The following is an 11802-nucleotide window of genomic DNA, read 5'->3' on the forward strand; positions in this document are numbered from 1 at the left end:
AATGACTTCTCACAGGAAGAAAGGAACAAAGGTCAAATGACCTCACACAGGAAGAAAGGAACAAAGGTCAAATGACCTCACACAGGAAGAAAGGAACAAAGGTCAAATGACCTCTGCTTCATACAAACACACTGCTAACACAATAACCACCACCAGAGGGTACTATCTGCACACATAAAATAGTCCATTGGTCCAGAACACTCCCCGTCTGGGGTCGTTAATGACTCCACATAGTCCGAACTCTACTTGTCACTGGAGTCCTCTGGCGACAAAAGAAGAACCACCTCAGAGACGGTCCATCGGTGTCGATGATAGGATGCAGCTTCCGTAGACTGCTGTGAGGGGGTAGGTTGCGTTCTGCTACGCACAGTTCCAATCTGGGTATGGTGAGGTCTGGCTGGGGCGCCAACTTGACTCTATCAAAGATGAAGCCGATTTTGCTTTGTCCTTCTTGAGTGGTGACCTTCAGATAAGCCACGCTTGCAATGGCCTTAGCGGATGCGTCTGCAAAGACACGAAGCTCTTTGAATTGGGCATTTGAGGGAGAGAAAGACGTAGAGCAGTGAGGTATTTGGATCTCCTGTAAGTCTTGGAATGAGTCTCTCCATCTGTCCCACACTGCTTCCATCTCTTTGGGGAGAGGTGAATCCCACTCTTCAGTGCGTGTGGAGAGTTCCCTGAGGAGCAGCCTGCCTTGTATGGTGACAGGGGCTAAGAAGCCGAGAGGGTCGTATAGGCTGTTGACTGTAGAGAGCACTCCTCTACGTGTGAAGGGTTTCTTGGCGTCTAGGACTTGGAACGTGAACGTGTCTGTTGCTATGTTCCACGACACCCCTAGGCTACGCTGTAGGGGGAGGTCATCAGTGAAGAGGTCTAGGTCCTTGACGTCCTTAGCACGATCTTCAGGGGGGAATGCCGCCATCACTGCTGGTCTGTTAGAGGCTATCTTATGCAGCCTGAGGTTGGATAGTGCAAGTAGTTCCTGGGCTCGTCCGAGGGTACTGATGGCCTCTGCTTCGGTCGGGAATGACTTCAGTGCGTCGTCGACGTAGAACTCTCATTCGATGAACCCTCTCACATCACTGCCAAAGTCGTCGTCTTCTTCCTTGGCAGCCCTCCTTAGTCCGCATATGGCGACAGCAGGGGATGGGCTATTCCCAAAGACATGGACACGCATTCTGTAGTCCACAATGTCTCTATTGGGGTCATTGTCCCGATACCACAGGAAGCGGAGGAAGTCTCTGTGGTCTTCTCTCACCACGAAGCAATGAAACGTGCTGGATATCGGCAGTGATGGCGACGGGCTCTTTCCTGAATCTCATGAGCACTCCCAAGAGGCTGTTGTTAAGATCGGGCCCTGTGAGGAGTACGTCGTTGAGAGAGACTCCCTGATATGGTGCACTGGAGTCAAACACCACGCGGATCTATTCCGGCTTTTTGGGGTGATAGACTCCGAAGGAAGGGAGGTACCAACACTCTTGGCCTTCCTGGAGTGGAGGAGCTATCTCTGCATAATCGTTGACAAGCATTTTCTTGACAAATTCTAGGAAGTGTGCTTTCATCTTTTCAGATTCCTGGCGACATCCTACAGGGTACACATTAACGAGGCAATCTTGGAGCATGCTCTTGTGCTCACTCCTTCTCCACACACCTCGGTGCACCTGGATGTAATCTCTGGACCAGCAGCTCCCTCTCTCTCCCCGCCGTGCTCTGAAGCAGGAGGAGGCGTCTCTGACTTCCAAGGAGCTGGGCCTGGGTGTAGTGCTGAAACGTGCCGATCACTTTCACATTCAGTGCATTTTGCATCTACCTTGCAGTTCTTGGCGAGATGGCTCGTGGATGAGCAGCACTTGAAACATGTAGAGTTCTCTTTAAGATATTGATTCCAATCTTCCAGGGACATCTCCCTGAAGCCTCTGTACTTCTTTAAAGGATGGGGCTTGTTGTGGATAGGGCATTGTTTGCTCATATCCTCAGGTTTCTTCTGAATCTTTGTGTGCTCAGTTGAGGACACTTGCATTTTGTGGACAGATATTGGTGTCTTTCCATGTCTGGCAAACTTGTCTCTTCTGGCAAGTGCTGGGTGGGAGGAGAAGAAGTTGAAGCTGGGGTCGTTTCTGGCTTTGGCTTCTTTACGGATGAATTTAACAAACGCAGAGAATGGTGGGAACGCCACGTTGTGCTTTAGCTTGAACTTTGATCCAAACGTTATCCACTTCTCCTGCAGGTTAAATGGAAGCTTCTCAATGATGGGACTTACCCCTCTGGAAGTGTCTAAGTACGATAGACCGGGTAGGTAGCCGTCCTGCTTTGCGGCTTTGAGTTCCGACAGCAGATCTCCAAGGTCGCGGAGCTTCTGGGGTTCCTTACTCGTCAACCTCGGAAAGTTCGCCAACCTGTCAAAGAGAGCCCTTTCAATGGCTTCGGGCAAGCCGTAGCTTTCTTCCAGCCTCGCCCAAGCCTTCTTCAACCCCTCTGGCAGCTGCCCCACATTGGCCGCTTTTATCCTGCAGGCCTGTCCGGCGGACTCTGGGCCGAGCCACTTGATAAGGAGGCCGAGCTCTTCTCCTGCCGACAGGTCTAAGCCCAATATGGCATCGTGGAAGCAGGACTTCCAAGCCCGATAATTCTCCGGCCTGTCATCAAACTTGATTAACCCCGAAGTCACCAGCTGGGTGCGTGCAAGGTATTTGGCGAGGTCGTAGGTGCTGGGACCTGTGCCAGGGTTGCCTTGGCTAGGGGCTCTGTTGGAGGTCTCAAGGAACCGAGAGGGGATTTGCCTCTGACTTTCTCTATTCGGCGTCCTATTCCTCTGCACCGTGTCTTCCTTTCTGCTGGGGGAGACTCTGCGACTTGAGGCACGCTGTCTGCTTTGACCTTGGTTGGCAACTTGTGGCATGTTATACGAAGTGCTTGCGTCTGTAGAGATGTGCAGGCCTCCATCCCTTTCTCCTGTAAACTGTATGTCGGCATGGTCGCTCACGTAATCTATGGTGCGCAGTCGTGGACTCTGCCACAGAACGGGAATTAAAGGTTTGTAAGCTGTCTCGGGATCAACTCCCTCCAAAATTGCCTCGAATACATGTGTCTCGGCTAATGCAGCATCTATCTCTTTTTGTTGCTGCAGAGCGTCTAATGTGGCTTGGAGACGGGCCTGTTCAGCCTGGCGTTCAACTTGGTGACGGGCCTGTTCAGCCTGGCGTTCAACTTGGTGACGGGCCTGTTCAGCCTGGCGTTCAACTTGGTGACGGGCCTGTTCAGCCTGGCGTTCAACTTGGTGACGGGCCTGTTCAGCCTGGCGTTCAACTTGGTGACGGGCCTGTTCAGCCTGGCGTTCCACTTGGAGACGGGCCTGTTCAGCCTGGCGTTCAACTTGGTGACGGGCCTGTTCAGCCTGGCGTTCAACTTGGAGACGGGCCTGTTCAGCCTGGCGTTCAACTTGGTGACGGGCCTGTTCAGCCTGGCGTTCAACTTGGTGACGGGCCTGTTCAGCCTGGCGTTCAACTTGGTGACGGGCCTGTTCAGCCTGGCGTTCAACTTGGTGACGGGCCTGTTCAGCCTGGCGTTCAACTTGGTGACGGGCCTGTTCAGCCTGGCGTTCAACTTGGTGACGGGCCTGTTCAGCCTGGCGTTCAACTTGGAGATGGGCCTGTTCAGCCTGGCGTTCAACTTGGAGACGGGCCTGTTCAGCCTGGCATTCAACTTGGTGATGGGCCTCTTCCGCTTGGAGTCGGGTCTGTTCCGCTTGGAGTCGGGTCTGTTCCGCTTGGAGTCGGGTCTGTTCCGCTTGGAGACGGGCCTGTTCCGCTTGGAGTCGGGTCTGTTCCGCTTGGAGACGGGCCTGTTCCGCTTGGAGTCGGGTCTGTTCCGCTTGGAGTCGGGTCTGTTCAGCCTGGCGTTCAACTTGGTGACTGGCCTGTTCAGCCTGGCGTTCAACTTGATGTCGGGCCTGTTCAGCCTGGCGTTCAACTTGGAGACGGGCCTGTTCAGCCTGGCGTTCAACTTGGAGACGGGCCTGTTCAGCCTGGCGTTCAACTTGGAGACGGGCCTGTTCAGCCTGGCTTTCAACTTGGAGACGGGCCTGTTCAGCCTGGCGTTCAACTTGGAGACGGGCCTGTTCAGCCTGGCGTTCAACTTGGAGACGGGCCTGTTCAGCCTGGCGTTCAACTTGGAGACGGGCCTGTTCAGCCTGGCGTTCAACTTGGAGACGGGTCTGTTCAGCCTGGCGTTCAACTTGGTGATGGGCCTGTTCAGCCTGGCGTTCAACTTGGAGACGGGCCTGTTCAGCCTGGCGTTCAACTTGGAGATGGGCCTGTTCAGCCTGGCGTTCAACTTGGAGATGGGCCTGTTCAGCCTGGCGTTCAACTTGGTGACGGGCCTGTTCAGCCTGGCGTTCAACTTGGAGACGGGCCTGTTCAGCCTGGCGTTCAACTTGGTGATGGGCCTGTTCAGCCTGGCGTTCAACTTGGAGACGGGCCTGTTCAGCCTGGCGTTCAACTTGGAGACGGGCCTGTTCAGCCTGGCGTTCAACTTGGAGATGGGCCTGTTCAGCCTGGCGTTCAACTTGGAGATGGGCCTGTTCAGCCTGGCGTTCCACTTGGAGATGGGCCTGTTCAGCCTGGCGTTCAACTTGGAGATGGGCCTGTTCAGCCTGGCGTTCAACTTGGTGATGGGCCTGTTCAGCCTGGCGTTCAACTTGGTGTCGGGCCTGTTCAGCCTGGCGTTCAACTTGGAGACGGGCCTGTTCAGCCTGGCGTTCAACTTGGAGACGGGCCTGTTCAGCCTGGCGTTCAACTTGGAGACGGGCCTGTTCAGCCTGGCGTTCAACTTGGAGACGGGCCTGTTCAGCCTGGCGTTCAACTTGGAGACGGGCCTGTTCAGCCTGGCGTTCAACTTGGAGACGGGCCTGTTCAGCCTGGCGTTCAACTTGGTGACTGGCCTGTTCAGCCTGGCGTTCAACTTGGAGATGGGCCTGTTCAGCCTGGCGTTCAACTTGGAGATGGGCCTGTTCAGCCTGGCGTTCAACTTGGTGATGGGCCTGTTCAGCCTGGCGTTCAACTTGGAGATGGGCCTGTTCAGCCTGGCGTTCAACTTGGTGATGCGCCTGTTCAGCCTGGCGTTCAACTTGGAGACGGGCCTGTTCAGCCTGGCGTTCAACTTGGAGATGGGCCTGTTCAGCCTGGCGTTCAACTTGGAGATGGGCCTGTTCAGCCTGGCGTTCAACTTGGAGATGGGCCTGTTCAGCCTGGCGTTCCACTTGGAGATGGGCCTGTTCAGCCTGGCGTTCAACTTGGAGATGGGCCTGTTCAGCCTGGCGTTCAACTTGGTGATGGGCCTGTTCAGCCTGGCGTTCCACTTGGAGACGGGCCTGTTCAGCCTGGCGTTCAACTTGGTGATGGGCCTGTTCAGCCTGGCGTTCAACTTGGTGACGGGCCTGTTCAGCCTGGCATTCAACTTGGTGATGGGCCTGTTCAGCCTGGCGTTCAACTTGGAGACGGGCCTGTTCAGCCTGGCGTTCAACTTGGAGATGGGCCTGTTCAGCCTGGCGTTCAACTTGGTGTCGGGCCTGTTCAGCCTGGCGTTCAACTTGGAGACGGGCCTGTTCAGCCTGGCGTTCCACTTGGAGACGGGCCTGTTCAGCCTGGCGTTCAACTTGGAGATGGGCCTGTTCAGCCTGGCGTTCAACTTGGTGATGGGCCTGTTCAGCCTGGCGTTCAACTTGGAGATGGGCCTGTTCAGCCTGGCGTTCCACTTGGAGACGGGCCTGTTCAGCCTGGCGTTCCACTTGGTGACGGGCCTGTTCCGCTTGGAGTCGGGTCTGTTCCGCTTGGAGTCGGGTCTGTTCAGCCTGGCGTTCAACTTGGTGACTGGCCTGTTCAGCCTGGCGTTCAACTTGGTGTCGGGCCTGTTCAGCCTGGCGTTCAACTTGGAGACGGGCCTGTTCAGCCTGGCTTTCAACTTGGAGACGGGCCTGTTCAGTCTGGCGTTCAACTTGGAGACGGGCCTGTTCAGCCTGGCGTTCAACTTGGAGACGGGCCTGTTCAGCCTGGCGTTCAACTTGGAGACGGGCCTGTTCAGCCTGGCGTTCAACTTGGAGACGGGTCTGTTCAGCCTGGCGTTCAACTTGGTGATGGGCCTGTTCAGCCTGGCGTTCAACTTGGAGACGGGCCTGTTCAGCCTGGCGTTCAACTTGGAGATGGGCCTGTTCAGCCTGGCGTTCAACTTGGAGATGGGCCTGTTCAGCCTGGCGTTCAACTTGGTGACGGGCCTGTTCAGCCTGGCGTTCAACTTGGAGACGGGCCTGTTCAGCCTGGCGTTCAACTTGGTGATGGGCCTGTTCAGCCTGGCGTTCAACTTGGAGACGGGCCTGTTCAGCCTGGCGTTCAACTTGGAGATGGGCCTGTTCAGCCTGGCGTTCAACTTGGAGATGGGCCTGTTCAGCCTGGCGTTCAACTTGGAGATGGGCCTGTTCAGCCTGGCGTTCCACTTGGAGATGGGCCTGTTCAGCCTGGCGTTCAACTTGGAGATGGGCCTGTTCAGCCTGGCGTTCAACTTGGTGATGGGCCTGTTCAGCCTGGCGTTCAACTTGGTGTCGGGCCTGTTCAGCCTGGCGTTCAACTTGGAGACGGGCCTGTTCAGCCTGGCGTTCAACTTGGAGACGGGCCTGTTCAGCCTGGCGTTCAACTTGGAGACGGGCCTGTTCAGCCTGGCGTTCAACTTGGAGACGGGCCTGTTCAGCCTGGCGTTCAACTTGGAGACGGGCCTGTTCAGCCTGGCGTTCAACTTGGAGACGGGCCTGTTCAGCCTGGCGTTCAACTTGGTGACTGGCCTGTTCAGCCTGGCGTTCAACTTGGAGATGGGCCTGTTCAGCCTGGCGTTCAACTTGGAGATGGGCCTGTTCAGCCTGGCGTTCAACTTGGTGATGGGCCTGTTCAGCCTGGCGTTCAACTTGGAGATGGGCCTGTTCAGCCTGGCGTTCAACTTGGTGATGGGCCTGTTCAGCCTGGCGTTCAACTTGGAGACGGGCCTGTTCAGCCTGGCGTTCAACTTGGAGATGGGCCTGTTCAGCCTGGCGTTCAACTTGGAGATGGGCCTGTTCAGCCTGGCGTTCAACTTGGAGATGGGCCTGTTCAGCCTGGCGTTCCACTTGGAGATGGGCCTGTTCAGCCTGGCGTTCAACTTGGAGATGGGCCTGTTCAGCCTGGCGTTCAACTTGGTGATGGGCCTGTTCAGCCTGGCGTTCCACTTGGAGACGGGCCTGTTCAGCCTGGCGTTCAACTTGGTGATGGGCCTGTTCAGCCTGGCGTTCAACTTGGTGACGGGCCTGTTCAGCCTGGCATTCAACTTGGTGATGGGCCTGTTCAGCCTGGCGTTCAACTTGGAGATGGGCCTGTTCAGCCTGGCGTTCCACTTGGAGACGGGCCTGTTCAGCCTGGCGTTCAACTTGGTGATGGGCCTGTTCAGCCTGGTGTTCAACTTGGTGACGGGCCTGTTCAGCCTGGCGTTCAACTTGGTGACGGGCCTGTTCAGCCTGGCGTTCTGCTTGGAGTCGGGCCTGTTCCGCTTGGGGTTCAGCTTGGAGACGGGCCTGTCTTACTTTTATTTCTATTTCACTGTTCGCATGTGCAGCTCTGGCTTGAGCTGCCACTAGCTTAGCCAGTGCTCTGGTGATAGTCACGCTTATTCTAGAACCACCTGATGACCGTGAACCAGCTTGCGATCTGACGTAACCGGAGCTTATAGACCGATTGTCACCTTCTACAGTTTCGTCTGCCTGTTTAAGGTCTTCTCCTCGCTGCAAAGCATTTTCGTTATTATCTTCTGACATGTTGATGTGAGGTAGATGTGCTCTACGAGGTTAAGGCTTACATTGGGTTCCTCCTGCTCTGCTCTTCACAGCTAGCTGTATTGCTATCTTTTCACTGATATCTTTTCACTGTACTGGCCGCACTAGACATGCTCCTATCTAGTTGTCCAGCAAGTTAAACACTTATTCAAAATAATTCTTCGTGAAGCCGTTTGCTGTTTGAAGCCTTTACTTGAACAATTTTGTGAAACTGTAAACAAAGTTAAAGTATGTTTTGGACATAAACTGAGTACTATACATTCGATATTACATAAGATATAAACATATTTACAACAGTAGAATAGACTAATTGTATAACTAACTAACATTTGGACTCACTTCTGTAACTATCAAATATTAACCTTTTATAAACAAAGTGTTATCAAAATACTACTCTGACAACGTTGCTATTATGCTAAGAAACAAAGATACTCACAGATATTGCGCTTGGCCTAACATATGAAATCAGATTACATTGGATTGTGAAACCCTTATGGAATCCTCCATTACTGCCAGGTTCTTCCTGGAATTCTACTTCCTGTGTTACACAGGAAGAAAGGTATGAAGGTCAAATGACTTCTCACAGGAAGAAAGGAACAAAGGTCAAATGACCTCACACAGGAAGAAAGGAGCAAAGGTCAAATGACCTTACACAGGAAGAAAGGAACAAAGGTCAAATGACCTCTGCTTCATACAAACACACTGCTAACACAATAACCACCACCAGAGGGTGCTATCTGCACACATAAAATAGTCCATCGGTCCAGAACACACTATTTACTACGTTGCCAAGTTTTGTATCATCTGTAAACTTCAAACTTGTACACCTATACCCAAGTCCAGGTAAGTTATATATAACAAGAAAAGCAATGGTCCTAATCCCGACCCCTGGGGGACTCACTGCATACTTCCCTCCAGTCAGAAAAACATCCCTCAGCACTGCTCACTGTCTCCTATCCCTCAGCCAATTATATACCCAAATTACCATCAGCCCTTTAATACCATGTGCTTCTCTTTTCCGAGTAGGCCTCTTGTGTGGTACTTTATCAAATGGCTTTTGAAAGTCCATAAGAAATAAGAGCAGGAGTCGGCCATACGGCCCCTCGAGCCTGCTCCACCATTCAATAAGATCAGGGCTGATCATCGACCTCAACTCCACTTTCCCGCCCGATCTCCATATCCCTTGATTCCCCTAGAGTCCAACAATCTATCGATCTCAGCCTTGAATATACTCAAAGACTCAGCATTCACAGCCCTCTGGGGCAGAGAATTCCAAAGATTCACAACCCTCTCAGTGAAGAAATTCTTCCTCATCTCGGTCTTAAATGGCCGACCCCTTATCCTGAGACTATGGCCCCTAGTTCTAGACACTCCAGCCAGGGGAAACAACCTCTCAGCATCTACCCTGTCAATCCCCTTCAGAATCTTGTATGTTTCAATGAGATCACCTCCCATTCTTCTAAACTCCAGAGAGTATAGGCCCATTCTACACAATCTCTCATCATAGTTGGAATAAACGGGTCATTTTCCGAGTGGCAGGCAGTGACTAGTGGGGTACCGCAAGGACCGGTCCTAGGACCCCAGCTGTTCACAATATATATTAATGATCTGGACGAGGGAATTGGATGTGATATCTCCAAATTTGCAGACGACACAAAGCTGGGTGGGTATGCTGTGAGGAGGATGTCGAGAAACTTCAGTACGATTTGGACAGGTTGGGTGATTGGGCAGAAATATGGCAAATGCAGTGTAATGTGGATAAATGTGAGGTTATGCACTTTGGTGGCAAAAACAGGAAGGCAGATTATTATCTGAATGGCAATAGATTGGGAGAAGGGGAAGTGCAAAGAGACCTGGGTGTTCTTGTGCACCAGTCGCTGAAGGTAAGCATGCAGGTGCAGCAGGCAGTTAAGAAGGCAAATGGTATGTTGGCCTTCGTAGCAAGAGGGTTCGAATACAGGAACAAGGATGTCTTGCTACAGTTGTACAGGGCCTTAGTGAGACCGCACCTTGAGTATTGTGTGCACTTTTGGTCGCCTTATCTGAGGAAGGACATTCTTGCCATGGAAGGAGTGCAGCAAAGATTCACCAGGCTGATACCTGGGATGGCAAGAATGACGTATGAGGAGAGATTGTGTCGATTGGGCTTATACTCACTGGAGTTTAGAAGATTGAGAGGGGATCTCATCGCAACCTATAAAATTCTGTCAGGCCTGGACAGACTAGATGCAGGAAGGATGTTTCTGATGGCTGAGGAGTCCAGAACCAGGGGTCACAGTCTAAGGATAAGGGGTAAGCCATTTAGGACAGAGATGAGGAGGAATTTCTTCACCCAGAGAGTGGTGAACCTGTGGAATTCTCTGCCACAGAGGGCGGTGGAGGCCAGTTCATTAAATATATTCAAGAAGGAGTTAGATATATTTCTTAAGGCTAAAGGGATCAAGGGATATGGGGAGAAGGCAGGGACAGGGTACTTAATTTGGATGATCAGCCATGATCTCAAATGGCGGAGTAGGCTCGAAGGGCCGAATGGCCTACTCCTGCTCCTATCTTCTATGTTTCTATAGGACAGCCCTCTCATCCCAGGAATCAATCTAGTGAACCTTCGTTGCATCACCTCCAAGGCAAGTATATCCTTCCTTAGATAAGGAGACCAAAACTGTGCCCAGTGCTCCAGGTGGTCTCACCAAGGCCCTGTACAATTGGAGCAAGACTTCCTTACTCTTATACTCCAACCCCCTTGCAATAAAGGCCAACATGCCATTTGCCTTCCTTATTGCTTGCTGTACCTGCAGGCTAGCTTTCTGTGTTTCTTGCACGAGGACACCCAAATCTCTCTGAACAACATTTGAAAGTTTCTCACCATTTTAAAAAGATTCTGTTTTTCTATTCTTCCTACCAAAGGGAATAACCTCACATTTCCCTACATTATACTCCATCTGCCACCTTACTACCCACTCACTCAGTCTATCTATATCCCTTTGCAGACTCTTTGTGTTCTCCTCACAGCTTACTGTCACACCTAGCTTTGTATCATCAGCAAACTTGGATACATGACACTCGGTCCCTTCATCTAAGTCATTAATATAGATTGTAAATAGCTGAGGCCCCAACACTGATCCTTGTGGCACCCCACTAGTTACAGCCTGCCAACCTGAAAAAGGTCTGTTTATCCCTACTCTCTGTTTTCTGTCTGTTAACCAATCCTCTATCCATGTTACTATATTACCTCCAACACCGTGAGCCCTAACCTTGTGTAATAATATTTTATGTGGCACCTTGTTGAATGCCTTTTGGAAATCCAAATATACTACATCCACTGGTTCCCCTTTATCTACCCTGCTAGTTACATCCTCAGATAACTCTAATAAATTTGTCAAACACGATTTCCCTTTCATAAAACCATGTTTACTCAGCCTACCCATGTTATGATTTTCTAAGTGCCCTGATACAACTTCCGTAACAATGGATTCCAGCATTTTCCCAATGACTGATGTCAGGCTAACTGGCCTGTCGTTCCCTGTTTTTTCTCTCCCTCCTTTCTTGAATAGCGGTGTTACATTTGCGACCTTCCAATCCGCTGGGACCGTTCTAGAACCTCGGGAATTTTGGAAGATCAAAACCAATGCATCCACTGTCTCTTCAGCCACCTCTTTTAGAACCCTAGGATGTAGGCCGTCAGGTCCAGGGGATTTGTCGGCTTTTAGTCCCATTAGTTTCTCTAGTACTTTACATTAAGTTCCTCACCCTCAATAGACCCTCGGTTCCCCATCTTTGGTTTGCTTTTGTGTCTTCTACTGTGAAGAGATACAAAATATTTGTTTTAACGTTTCTGCCATTTCCTTATTCCCCATAATAATTTCTCCTGTCTCTACCTCTAAGGGACCAACGTTGTCAGCTGTGGCTCAGTGGGCAGCTCACTCGCCTCTGGGTCAAAGGGTGGTGGGTTCAAGTCC

Source organism: Somniosus microcephalus, unplaced genomic scaffold, assembly GCF_052327205.1.
Source record: "Somniosus microcephalus isolate GS21.2 unplaced genomic scaffold, FLI_Smic_1.0 scaffold58, whole genome shotgun sequence".
Taxonomy (NCBI): Eukaryota; Metazoa; Chordata; class Chondrichthyes; order Squaliformes; family Somniosidae; genus Somniosus; species Somniosus microcephalus.